We start from the raw sequence: 12,829 nt of genomic DNA on the forward strand, positions 1-12,829 counted from the left end.
TATGGCATGTTCTTATGTTCTTAACACCTCCTTTGATAAATTCTGTTCATGAAGAAAATTCTCTAAAACCTGCTTCATATAGTTTCCTATAGAGATGACCCCTACCCAAAGTATCTGTGGCTAAACTCAACCCTTCACTATATTCTTTTAAGGACATACACTATCTGTAAGATATGTGTCCTGTCCTGACATCCATGAAGACATTCCAGTCCAATTTTAGATGCCAGAGTAAATTCATGAAGCAGTGTCGGCTATTAAACCAACTTCTGCTAACTGTAGCTAGATAACTTTAAACATTTAGGCCTAAAGATATCTGGTTAACTGGTGGTCCTACAGTAAAAAGAAAACAAAAAAATACCCATGGGGCCACCTGACCTAATTTCCACCCTCCCATCACTATTAACCCTTCAAATCTTTGCTGCCAGAGCCCTCCAAGCCCCCTAACATGAGAAGACCTGTAATAAAGCTGCCGACCATCCTCCTTATCTCCCCATTTTCCTGGAGAATTAAAAAAAGTATAGAAGCCTTGCCTCCCACCACCTGCCCATGCTATTCACCCTCTCCCCCACCCAGTGCCTCAAGATCACAGTCCCACGATCAATCCCTGAAATTTCCAGATTAGCTTTGAACAACCATGCTGGGCATTCCAGGGTGAGGCCACCATTTATGCCTATAACTTGCAATTTTAAAAGACACATGCACATAGATTTGTCAACAACTTGTGTAATTTTTCACCTGCTAATTATCCGTCATAAATGCTATTAAATGTGTTTATTTTGCACTACTGACTAGGTGAGAGGTGTGGGTGATCTGGAAGGGAGTTCAGGATGAAGAACCACAGGTCTCGATGACTTGGAGAAGGACTGAGTGAATTGGTGGACTCATTGGTAAAACTGGTAATTTCCTTGACACGTGCGTGTTTTAAAATACACTGACTTACACACGTAAATCCTGATTTATGTGAGTGTCATACTTTATTTTCGTGCATAATATATCTGTGCATAGATTTTTAAATAGGCTGGAAAAGTGCTAATATTCAATGCATTGATATCCAGTATGTTCGTTCAATGCATTGCATGTATTCACGCATAAGCCTACATACGTGCATATGTGATGGGGTAGAGCTACCCATATTTTATAAAATGTGGGTTATGAAATACTGGCGTAGATCTGCTCATGACCATGCCACCTTGAGTATTTGTTTGAAAGTTATCCTCTTAATGAATTGTTGTCTCCCCAAACCTAAATTTTCCCCAGAAATGCCTCTGATATATGCAGTTAAAATTACAATGCCCATAATTTTATCTGCTTAGAAGATGGGCAATATTGAAAAAGCTCATTTCCACAGGTAAAATGTTTTACCTGCAGGAATGATTTAAAAAAATGTCTGTCACCACTCTTTGAAAATTGACTTGCATGGGTTCATGGGCTCTTCTCTATTATCAGAGGAAAATTTGAAAAATTATGCCAGCAGATTAAAAATTCCATTTTACATATGTTATTTAATTTAATTTAATTTACATATTTGTATAATAATGGAACTTGAATCTCAAAAAAAGGATCATGAGAAAAAGATACAAGAAATTACAAAGGAGGTTTCGACTGTTAAAGATATCCAGGCAAAAATGATTCAAGCTGAAGACATAGTCGTAAGGAAAATTGAAAATCTGGAAAATAAATCAAGATATCTTAACTTGAGAGTTTTGAACTTTCCAAGTGTTAAAATGTTATCTCCTCAAGAACAGTTTAAAAAATATATGACTGAGATATTGCAAATCCCTAATGAAGTATTGCCACCCATTTCAAACATATATTTTGCTACGACACCAAGGAAAAAGAACAAACAATTTCAAACACCACCGGATCAATTTGCTGTAGGTGATTTAACACAATTTCTAGAAACATCAATGGAGGATCAAGTGGAATTTTTTGGGACTTTATTGGAATTTTTTGCAGGAATGATTTAAAAAAATGTCTGTCTATTCATATCGCCTCTCTTTGAAAATTGACTTGCATGGGTTCATGGGCTCTTCTCTATTGTCAGAGGAAAATTTGAAAAATTATGCCAGCAGATTAAAAATTCCATTTTACATATTTATTTTATTTATTTAATATATATTTCTATACCGGACTTCACGAATTGTTATTTAATTTAATTTAATTTACATATTTGTATTCTGCCCTATACAGCCTATTAACTACATGAAAGACAGATTACACCATTATAAATTATACATTCAGAAATAGAACATTAAATAATCTAACAATACAATAAAAACTCATTTAAAATCTAAAAAACCCCCAATATCTATCTAATACAATAAAAACCTCTGACCCACATCCCTCCCACACTACCTCTGTAATACCAAGCATGTGCCTAAACCCCAATCAGATCATCTTTGTTCCAGGAGATTAAAAAACAAACAAGGTCTTCAACATTTTTTGAATATCCCATAATCTGAGAGGTTCCTCATAGTTACTGGTCCATAATAAGGGGATTACTCTTGAAAAACAGCACAACCTAGTCCTAGGTTTAATAATGTTCGTAGTAGATGAACTATCTAATCTGAGCTCATGGGAAGAGCGTAAAGTTCCTCCTGAAATATAATCACTTAACCTTATCTGCATGATAAGTAGGACCAACACCTCAACAATGCACTGAAGATCAATATTAAAAATTTAAAATAAATTCTAATAGAGACAGGCAGCCAATGTTATGAAAACAAAAAGGGAGTTGCCCTCTCCTACCAACCATTCTGTATTTTATAGCATTTGCAATTGATTTAATAATCTCCTAGGCAACCCCACATATAATGAATTACAATAATCTAAATGGGAGAAGATCATTGCCTGTATAACTGTTCTAAAATTTTGGTTTGTCAAGAATGAATTAATCTATTTAATAAAACACAAAGAAAGAAACACCTTTTTTTTTTTTAATAACTGTTTGAATTTGATTCTCAGATGTCAATTGTGAGTCAAAAATTAATCTCCAAACTTTTCACTTGGGCAGCTAATTCAATCATTCAAGACACACACTATTTTAGCAAACTGATCAGGAGGGGAAGATCCTCCTTCCCGCAAAATTTCAGTCTAATTTCCATTCAGTTTCAAAGCATCCACCTTGAATATGTCTGCAACAATAGATTCAATTTGACAATAGATTCCAGCCAAGACTCGCATTATAGCATCAGAATCTGGATGTCATCTGCATAAAAATATACCTTCATGTCAGGTTCCTAATAATCCTTCCCATAGGGTGAAGGTACACATAGAATAAAATGGACAATAAAGAAGAACCTTAAAGAACTCCTGACAAAAACGGCCATGACTCAGAGACATCTGACCCAAATAACACCCTTTGACGTCTGTCAGATAAAAATGATTCCAATCATTGTACACCTCCACTCCTACCTCAGCTAATTACTGAGCCACTCATTGATGTCTGATGGTAGAAAAGCCACTCATAGTTCCCTTGATCAAAACACAGCTCAGGAATACTCATTTTTTAGCTGAAAATAAAAGTGCATGCACAGTGAACCCCATGCATACCTTGTATCTGTTCGGAAGAGGATAATTTTCAGATAAGTCAATTTACTCCAGTAAGCCATTACTTATTTAGGTGAATGATCTTGAAAATTGTCCTCCCCTTGTATTACTGCATATTAGATGTAAGGCTTGTGCTTTTAGGTATTTAGAAAGAAAATGAATACATAAATTTATGATTTACAGTTAGGGCTTCTTTGAGGGATCATAAATCAGTGAGGCTGATATTCAAATGACACTTAGCTGGATAAGTCAGACTTATCTGGATAAGTGGCAGCTGCTGAATATCTGGCTATATTCAGCGGCTGCCACTTAGCCAGAAAACTCATTTATCTGGCTAAGTTTTTAGCTAGATAATTTGTGGGTGGGCAATGAATGTAACGGGGCAACATTACATAGCCGGATAAGTTATCCATATAGGTTAGACTTGCTCATTAACAGGTCTAAAGCCAGACAGATATTATTGCCAAATATGGGGATATTGAATTGCATAATCATGGAGCTGAATATCCTGTCTAAGGGGATCATTTATCAAAATGCGTTAGAGTGTTATCGTGGGTATTAGGGCACTAATGCCATAATGCATGCAATAAACCCCGCATCATGAAATGCGTATACAAATTTGAAAATGTTATTCAAGTGGGAGGAGTTTGGGTGGGGTAAGTGGAAATGATGGCTGATTAACGTTGTGTGTGATAACATAATGCACACTATTGTGGGATTTAACTACATCATTTTTCTGGGTGTTATGCCTGTGATTGCTGTGAGTTATAGCAGAAATGGAATTTATTGCAAATCCTGTTTTGGGGCGGAGAGGGAGAGAGTCTCTGTGGAGGTCCACTGATTTTTGTAGAGGAGGCACTAGTAACTCGGGGTGAGGTTTGTGGGGTGAGTTGGGTTTTAGGAGGCAGTTTAACATGCACAGTCATACTTACGAACTGCACGGTTATCATCAGTGAAGATTTAATGTGATTTGGAGGGATGAAAGGTGAAAGAAAAGTACATTTGTACCATGTTCTCCTTACCTAGCTTGATTGCCGGCCATCCAGTGCTCCTACCATGTGACAGGAGTCGGCCAATGGCACGGATACCCTGTCACATGGTAAGGGCAAAGGGCCATCGGCGCCATTTTTATGAGTGGCAGCCAACGGCCCGAGAATGGGAGATCGCTCCCGGGACCACCACTAGACCTCCAGGTAATTTTAAACTGTTTTGGGGGGCTCGGGAGGGTGGGGGAAGCTAAGGGGTCGTTTTAAAGGGTCTGGTGGGTTTTTTTTTTTATCGGGCCATCGGCGCCATTTTTGAGTGGCAGCCAAAATGGCGCCGATGGCCCAAGAGTGGGAGATCAGTCCCCGTGCCCCCACTGGACCACCAGGTAATCGTAAAAAGTTTTGGGGGGGGGGGTTCGAGAGGGTGGGGGAAGGTAATGGGTCAATTTTAAAGGGTCGGGCCTCACTAAAAAAAAAAAAATAACGATGTGAATCGGAACCGATTCCGATTCACATCACCACCGATCAGATTTTTTTCCCCCTCTAGCCGAGCCCGATTGTTAAGACGATCGGGCACACGATTCACATCCCTAATATTTGTAGCATTAAAGACAATCACATTTTCAACTGTTGAACTGGTTGTAGTAAAGCAGTACAGACATTTTCACCGGTTTTCTGGGCAAGGAAATGCGCCCTTTTCAGCCACTTTGAAAACGCTCACTCAGCAATAGAACATGACACAGGAAAAGCCAATTCTCACAATACAGACTATTCTGGTGTTTTGTTCTGTCCCTAAACATTTTTAAAAATAGGGCACACAATAATTTTGGAATTCTGTTAATTCAGCACAGCATTCACAATTTCCCATCTACTGGAAATAATGCCCATTTTTGGGGGATGGTGAGTGTGTGATCACCCAGTGGTGATCACCGCACCTGACCAGAGACTCGCAATCCCCACAGCACTTGCAAGTATATATTTGATTGCCCCAGTTCTGCACTTCTCCATCTAAACATAGTTCTATTTTACAATCTTCAGCGCTTACCACTGTCGAATGCTTGGATGTGTCCTTCTGCTGTCTCCTTTGCCTGCTCAGTCCCCTGCCTGTTGCAGCCCTGGTACTAGAATAAAAAATGTCAGACAACTGTTTTAGTTTCCCTGCCACAGCAGTCAAAATTACCCTCCAGCCACAGTGACAGCATAAGAATAAATCCCAATTGCTTTACATTTTCCCAGCACATTTCCTGCCTCAGTACTCTCATTCTTCTGAGTAACCAGCGTTAGTAGCTGCCCATATTCCCCCCATAACCGGTAGGCAGGTGCATTTGTTGTCATTTGTTTCAGTAGTTTATGCACATAAATGCAATCTATGAGGTGAATTTTTAAAAATTTACGCAGGTAAATATTAGCCTGTACATGCGTAAGTAGCCTCTACGCGCATATTCCTAATTTTATAAACATATAAAATATGCCTGTTTATTCACTTCCATGTGCACATATACGTGCGTAAAAAAAGGGGCTGTCTAGGGGTGTTCTGGGGAAGATCCAACAGCTACGCGTGTAAAATGCTATTTTAAATGACTCGTACGCAAATATTTTCCAATTTACTCGTGCATTTTTATACCTGCTAAGTGATATTAAACAGGTTGATTGTGTACTATTGAGCAGGTGGGAGGTCTGGGAGAACCAGTAGGGTCTTCATGACCTGGAGAAGGAGTGGGTGAACTGGTGACTAATTGGAAAAATTGGTAATTTTCTTGATGCACACGTTTTAAAATTGGCTGACTTATGTGCATAAATCTTGATATATGCGAGTAATTCCTACTTTATTTTCACATGTAAAATATATGCATGAATATTTTTTTTAAAAGGTAGGAAAAGTCTAGGTGTTCAATGCATTGATATACATTGTTTGGATGCATTGCATGCATTTGCGCTTAAGCCTACATACGCACGTATGTTAAGGGGTAAAGATGCATATTTTATAAAACGTGCAATTATCATACGTGCATGTTATAAAATACAATGGTAAAACTGTGTACAGCCATATACATGCGTATATACCACCATGCACAGTTGTTTGAAATTTATTCTCCTTGTGCTTAAATTTCAATTGTATGCATTTATGCGAATAAGCTGCTGAAATGAATGAAACAAATAAAAAAAATGCACTTAAAAAAAGTATGAAATGAGACAATGAACTAAACAAAAAATGTATCGTGTGCCCACCCCTAGTAATCGGCACTCCCCCCAATAGCCAGTAGCTGCACCCACATTCTCCTCTTCCTCAGGCCTGCCAACACAGAATTGCTTTAATTTTCCTCCAGCTACAAGCTTACTACCTGGTCACTCCTCTGAATGTTGCTATTCTTTAGGACCAATTTTTTGCACTTTTCCTGCTACTCTTCTTCCAGCCCTGTGCTGTGCTTATAGTCCTAAACCATGTAGCTCACACTGAATTTGAGTGCTCGTGGTTCTTGTACAGCAGTGCAGTTCTTACACGAATAAGAATCAGACAATCTCAAATTCATCGTGAGCCAAACAGCTGTGAACTCTGTCGTTTACCGATGTGAGCTGCTGCTGCAGCCACAGATCAAAAGAAGACTCACACAGGCAGCCATGAGGAGGAGACACACTGCAGCTGTGTGTCAGTGATGGAAGCAAATAAACTGTGATGGGGTGAGAGACACTGCATCTGTAAGCAGGTGAGGGAAATGAAGAAGCCATGAGGATGCACTGGCCAGGCCTGGATTTAGGCATAGGCAATGTAGACAATTCCCTCTGGCACCAAATGTTCAATATAATTCAATGGGAGATAGATCCACACTCTGGGTATAATAGAAGATCATTGAGAGTGCAGAAAAAATGATAGTCCTTACTATTTCATACTACTGAACATTTTATTCAAAGAAACTCCTGACCCTTGAAGAAGTTCACATATTAACAATCAAGGTGTCCCCTGACACGGACACCGTGTTTCGCCACAAAGGTTGTGTCGGGAGGGACAGAAAGGCTGGAGCTCATACACTGACACAGATACATTCAGGAAAATGTCATGAGCTCCTGACATTTTGCTCAATGTATCTGTGACAGTGTATGAGCTCCAGCCTTTCTGTCCCTCCCGACACAACCTTTGTGGCGAAACACGGTGTCCGTGTCAGGGGCCACCTTGATTGTTAAAATATGAACTTGTTCATGAGTCAGGAGTTTTTTTTGAATAAAATGTTGAGTATATGAAATAGTAAGAAATATCATTTTTTTTTCTGCACTCTCTACGATCTTCTTTTACCAAATGTTCATAGACATCTGACCTTCACTGCTGCCATGCTGCTCTCTAGGCCGGCCCTGCTGCGACACTGCTTGTCCTGCAAAGCAGTACCAGCGCCAGACCTAACCAGGGCCCCACAGCAACAGCAGCTCCACGAAGAAAAGTCAGCGTGGGACCTGAGAGGCGTATTATGCTGACAGGTCCTGTGGCAGCCCTGCCCCTCATAGGAGTTCCATGGTAATAGAAAACCCAAGTGAGAAGATGGAGCAGAGCCTCTGCAGGGCCTGTCAGTACATGAGGACTCCCAGACCCTGCACTTGACATTACTTGCTTCAAGGAGTTGCTTGTTGCCGCAGGGCTGGTGCTGTGACTCTGAGGTGAGGCGAGGAGAGAATTTGAGCAGGGGGGAGGTTCAGTGACTCTGCACCTCTGATGTCCCCTAGAGTGAGTAGAGCACCCATTATCTATGGGTGCCACTTTTATTAAATCTGGCCCTGACGGGAGCTTTGAGTCAGTAAGGGAAGTGAAGAAGCAATGATGAGGAGAAGTGTTGATGTGGTGAGCCAGTAAGGGGAGAGGCCCAAGAGGATATAAGATTATGCTATTTTCTGGTTTAAACCAATAGACTCAATTTATACATTTAGCAGGTTTTATCAGGGTTTAGAGGTTTAAGCAGAAAACCAGAAGTCCTAATTACAAAGTACCTATTAGCACAATAATATATTCTCTATACTTTTCAGAAGCAATAATTATGTTTCACTGGTCTATAATAAAGCATATTATTTAAATAAAGCCTTGGCAGGAATGCTTCACAAGTAGAAAATAATTGCAGTATGCACTGACTGCTTAAAATCAAGTGGAAAATAAAACTTGAGCACTGCATTTCTACATTATTATATCAGAATTCTTTGCATTTCAAGCCCACAAACAAATTAAGATAAACTTGAGAGTCAGGGAAAGGGCAGAGAAAGATAATAGTGCTATTTAATGAAATATGATACTGACAGCATAGAAAGACATAATATTCGCATGAATCATTTGCATCACCTTCTGTATTCAAGCCCGAGTCATCAGAGATTCCTTATAATGATCATCCAAGATATTAGATTTAAAATGTGCCAACTTCATTACCTTTTCTTGGTTTCAAACACTATTTAAAAAGAATCAAAGAAAAATTCTAAAGCTAATAACCCGAACTATCCTGCATAGTGCCTTTAGCCCTTAAGTTGAATTAGACAATTCAGATAAAAAAAGATACTTAGGGTTTAGATGAGTCCCAGTTAATTGAAGTCTGAAGTCTGAATTCTCTGTAGTAAATATATTGTCATTGTAGAGGGTAACCAAAATATCATTGACTTTTGTTGTGTTCAGATGAAATCATGCCTTGGATCCTGGCCAGGCCTTCAGTAAGACCTTTATTGCCAGAGTGATCCATCCAGGGTTTGGGGGGGGGGGGGGAATCCAGACTGATAGGGGGCAATCAAGAAGTACCTTACTGTTAGATGTTTTTTCTGTTAACAGAGTATGCAAGGAAAATAAAGAGCTGTACTTAGAGTCAGAGGAGTCTACTGCGTGTATGTAGAATTTGCATAATGCATCCTCAAAATAGAGAGACAATTTTCGGAAAATGTTTGACTGACAGGTGCAGCTTCCCTAGAGAAAGAGTGACCAAGGTCAGTAGTAGTAAATATCTGTTTTGCTGTGAAAACAAATCATTAACAGAGTGTAGGTTTTATAGTGTACCATTACAAAAGAATGATTGTGCAGCATCAAGCTGCTGCTTGCAAGGTCTAGGCATGTGCTTGCATCTATTATCCAGTGAATTATTTGCAGAAAGCAAGAAGTAATTTTACCAATGTACAAGGTCGCAATTAGGTCATACTTAGAATATGGTGTGCAGTTTGGATCACATGCTTCAGCATTACAGAATTAGAAAAAGCACCAAGAGGAGTGACAGGATGAACAATGGGGATGGCTGTCTTTAACATGTAGGAGAGTCCGTCTCAGATGAAATTGTTCACCTCAGAGAAAAAGAAAATTGATCAGTGACCTGACCGCTTTGTGTAAGTACATGAAAGGGCCTTATTAAGGACTGGTAGGGAACCTTTTCATGTCTAGAACTATGTCTAGAATAAAGATACCACCTATTAAGATTAGAAGGAAAGTGGTTTAAGTTCACTCAGAGGAAAGGATTCATTGTGCTGAGAGTAGTCCATTTATGGAATATGCTGCAAACTGAAATCATTCTGATCGATTCTGTTATGACTTCACTGTCCGTGGGTTTCCCCGCGAGCAGACTCACTCACCATGCTGTTCCTCTTCAGCCGGCGCGGCAGGATGCCGCCGTCAGCCTTCCCACGTGGCCGGAGCCGCGGCTTGAAGTTCCTCATGCGGCCCGGAGGCCGCCCATGCTTCTCCTGGTCTCCGCGGTTGGAGCCGCAGCCTTCTTCGGGGCTGGGACCGCCCCCAACGCTGCCTTTCATCTTTGCGGCGCTAAGGCCGCATCCCCGGGCTCGAGTGGCAGCTGGAGCAGCCCCTGGGGACTCCTGCAGCGGCTGGAGCCGCTGCCTTCATCGAGGCCTGCTTCCCAGGCCAGCCCTGCGCTTCTGACATTCTGCGTCAGTGCAGGCCGCTGTCCGTGGTCCTGCACAGCTTCCTGCTTGCTTCCTAGGTGCACGGCCGCGCCTCTCCACTGAATTTAAAGGGCCAGGCACAGGAAGTGTGCTGGCCCCACCTCTGTGACTGTTTCCTGCTTCAGCCCTATAAAGGGCTGCTCCGTCAGTCTGTTCTTCGCCTTTCATCAGAGTTACTTCACTCTGGAGGCTCCTGCCTGCCAGAGCTCCATCAGATCTTCTATTGTCTTTGTGGAGCTCCTCATCTCATCTTGTCTTCTCGTCATGCCATGTCATGTCTTCATAGCCTGAGGTCCTCGTCCAGGTGTCCTGGTGTCTTCATGATCTTCTACGTCCTGGTGTTCTTGCCTTCCTGGATGTTTGTTCCTGTGTCTTCGTCCAACGCTCCTGAGCCTTCTGGTCCTGTGGGCCGGACTCCCTCGGACAACATCTTTCCCGGGTTGGAGTGGCCTGCAGGTGGACTGGTGTCCTGCGCTCTCGAGCCGTCATGTCCTGGATCTGTCCTGCGCTGTCCCATTTTCCTCGTGGTCCGTGACCAGCCTGCAAGGGCTGTGTAGGGCGCGCAGTGGGACAGGGTGGTCCGCGACTCAGTCCCGTGGATGGCCTGAGTAGGGAGCCCTGAGAGACAGTGCCAATGTCCACCTTCCCTACTTCTCGTCTCGTCTGGATTCCAAGTTCCTCATTATGTCTGCACTTCAGTGTCATGTCTCTGATGTCGTTGCATCGACGCTGGTCCAGGATGCCACCTCGTCGACCACTGGTCCGTGATGTCTTCGCATCAGCCTTGGTGTCGTCTTCGTCTGCGATGCCGTTGCATCGATCCTGGTGTCACGTCTTCAATAGTCCTGGTGTCATGTCTTCAACCCAAGTCTTCGTGTCATGTGATGCCGTCACATCAACCCAAGTCTTCATGCCATGTGATGCCGTTGCATCAATCTTCATAGTCTTGTCTTCGTGTCAAGGCCGTCTGCCCTCAACCTCAGGCCAGGCCTGCTGCTCCATGCTGCTTGCAGCAGGTCCGAAAGGGCACGGAATGGTCGGAGGACCATTCACCTTCCAACATCCTTGGATGTTGGCCTTGAGATCTTGCCGGCCTGGCAGAGGGTAAGACCATCAGCCATGCGGAGCCACCATCAACCCTCAGCTTGGCCCTGAAAGTCTGGGTCGGGCTGAGGCCCATGGGCACACGAAACCGCCCGTCACATAATAGATTCAGAGGCCATTTTTTAAAACAATTTCAATGAGCTCTCAGAGGTTAATGATACTTCTTGAGACTCCCTCCTACCGATAGGTGTTGCTATTCATTTTCAAGGGATTATCTTTTTCTGGTTAATTGCCAACAAATCATTTCTGAAACAGAAATGGGTAGAAAAAAGTTGACTTAATGTCTCCATATGAGACAGAAAAATCTTTCTGACTCATCTCCTTATGAAACAAAAAATTTACAGCCAAATGATGATCATCAGGCAGAAAACATGTATTCATATCCTTTTTCTAAGAAGGCAGCTGAGAGGCTCTGAACATCTCAGAAAAGTTGAATAAACCATTTATTTTGGGTTTTAAGTGGATAACCCCCTCTTCAGCGTGTAACACATTAACAGCTTCATTACATTATGCATAAAGTTATTATCACTTTTCAGGCATACAGAGTCTCTGTTGACATAAGCAACCTGGAATAATGGGACAGAAGTGCATGGAACTTGCTCATGGTGTGACAGTGTGAACATAAGGGCATGAAGCTATAGCTGCACACCAAGCCCCGCTTGACCTCACATTAATGTTATGTAGTGGTTTAGGATTTGGAAACTCTGGTACGTGAGTGCTACGAGGCGATCGGGTTTTCAGGATATCCATAATGAAAATGAATGAGAATGCATTTGCATGCAATGGAGGCAGTGCTTGTAAATTAATATTGAGTGTGGACAGCATGAAATCCTGACCAACTTGTGGGACTTGAGGACAGGTATTGCCTACCTCTGTAGTAGTACAATATGTGAATATGATTTGATCCTCTCTGTGTTCATGATGTTGTAGAGTGATGTAAGAGAAATTGATTCCTGGGTTTATTTGTTGCATTGACATTGCAAATACTGAAATGACTAATAACAAAAAGGGCTGTAGACATTGACTGAAGTTTCTGCATTTCTTTAAATAAAAGACAATAGACCAATAATATGCTGAAGATGGATGAGAACCTGAACAGCAGGCAATATGCTGACTTAAATAGAAGAGAATGCGGATAGGGATTGTGGTAAAAATACTACAGATGGGCATTGGTTGCTAAGAACTACAAAATAGCCATGGCTGTATATGGCCAGCATCAGCCTGGCTGTTCATATAGGGTAGATTTTTAAAGCCCTATGCACTCCAAATATGTGTGTTTCTCAAGCCAG

Source organism: Rhinatrema bivittatum, chromosome 9 (genome assembly GCF_901001135.1).
Source record: "Rhinatrema bivittatum chromosome 9, aRhiBiv1.1, whole genome shotgun sequence".
NCBI lineage: Eukaryota > Metazoa > Chordata > Amphibia > Gymnophiona > Rhinatrematidae > Rhinatrema > Rhinatrema bivittatum.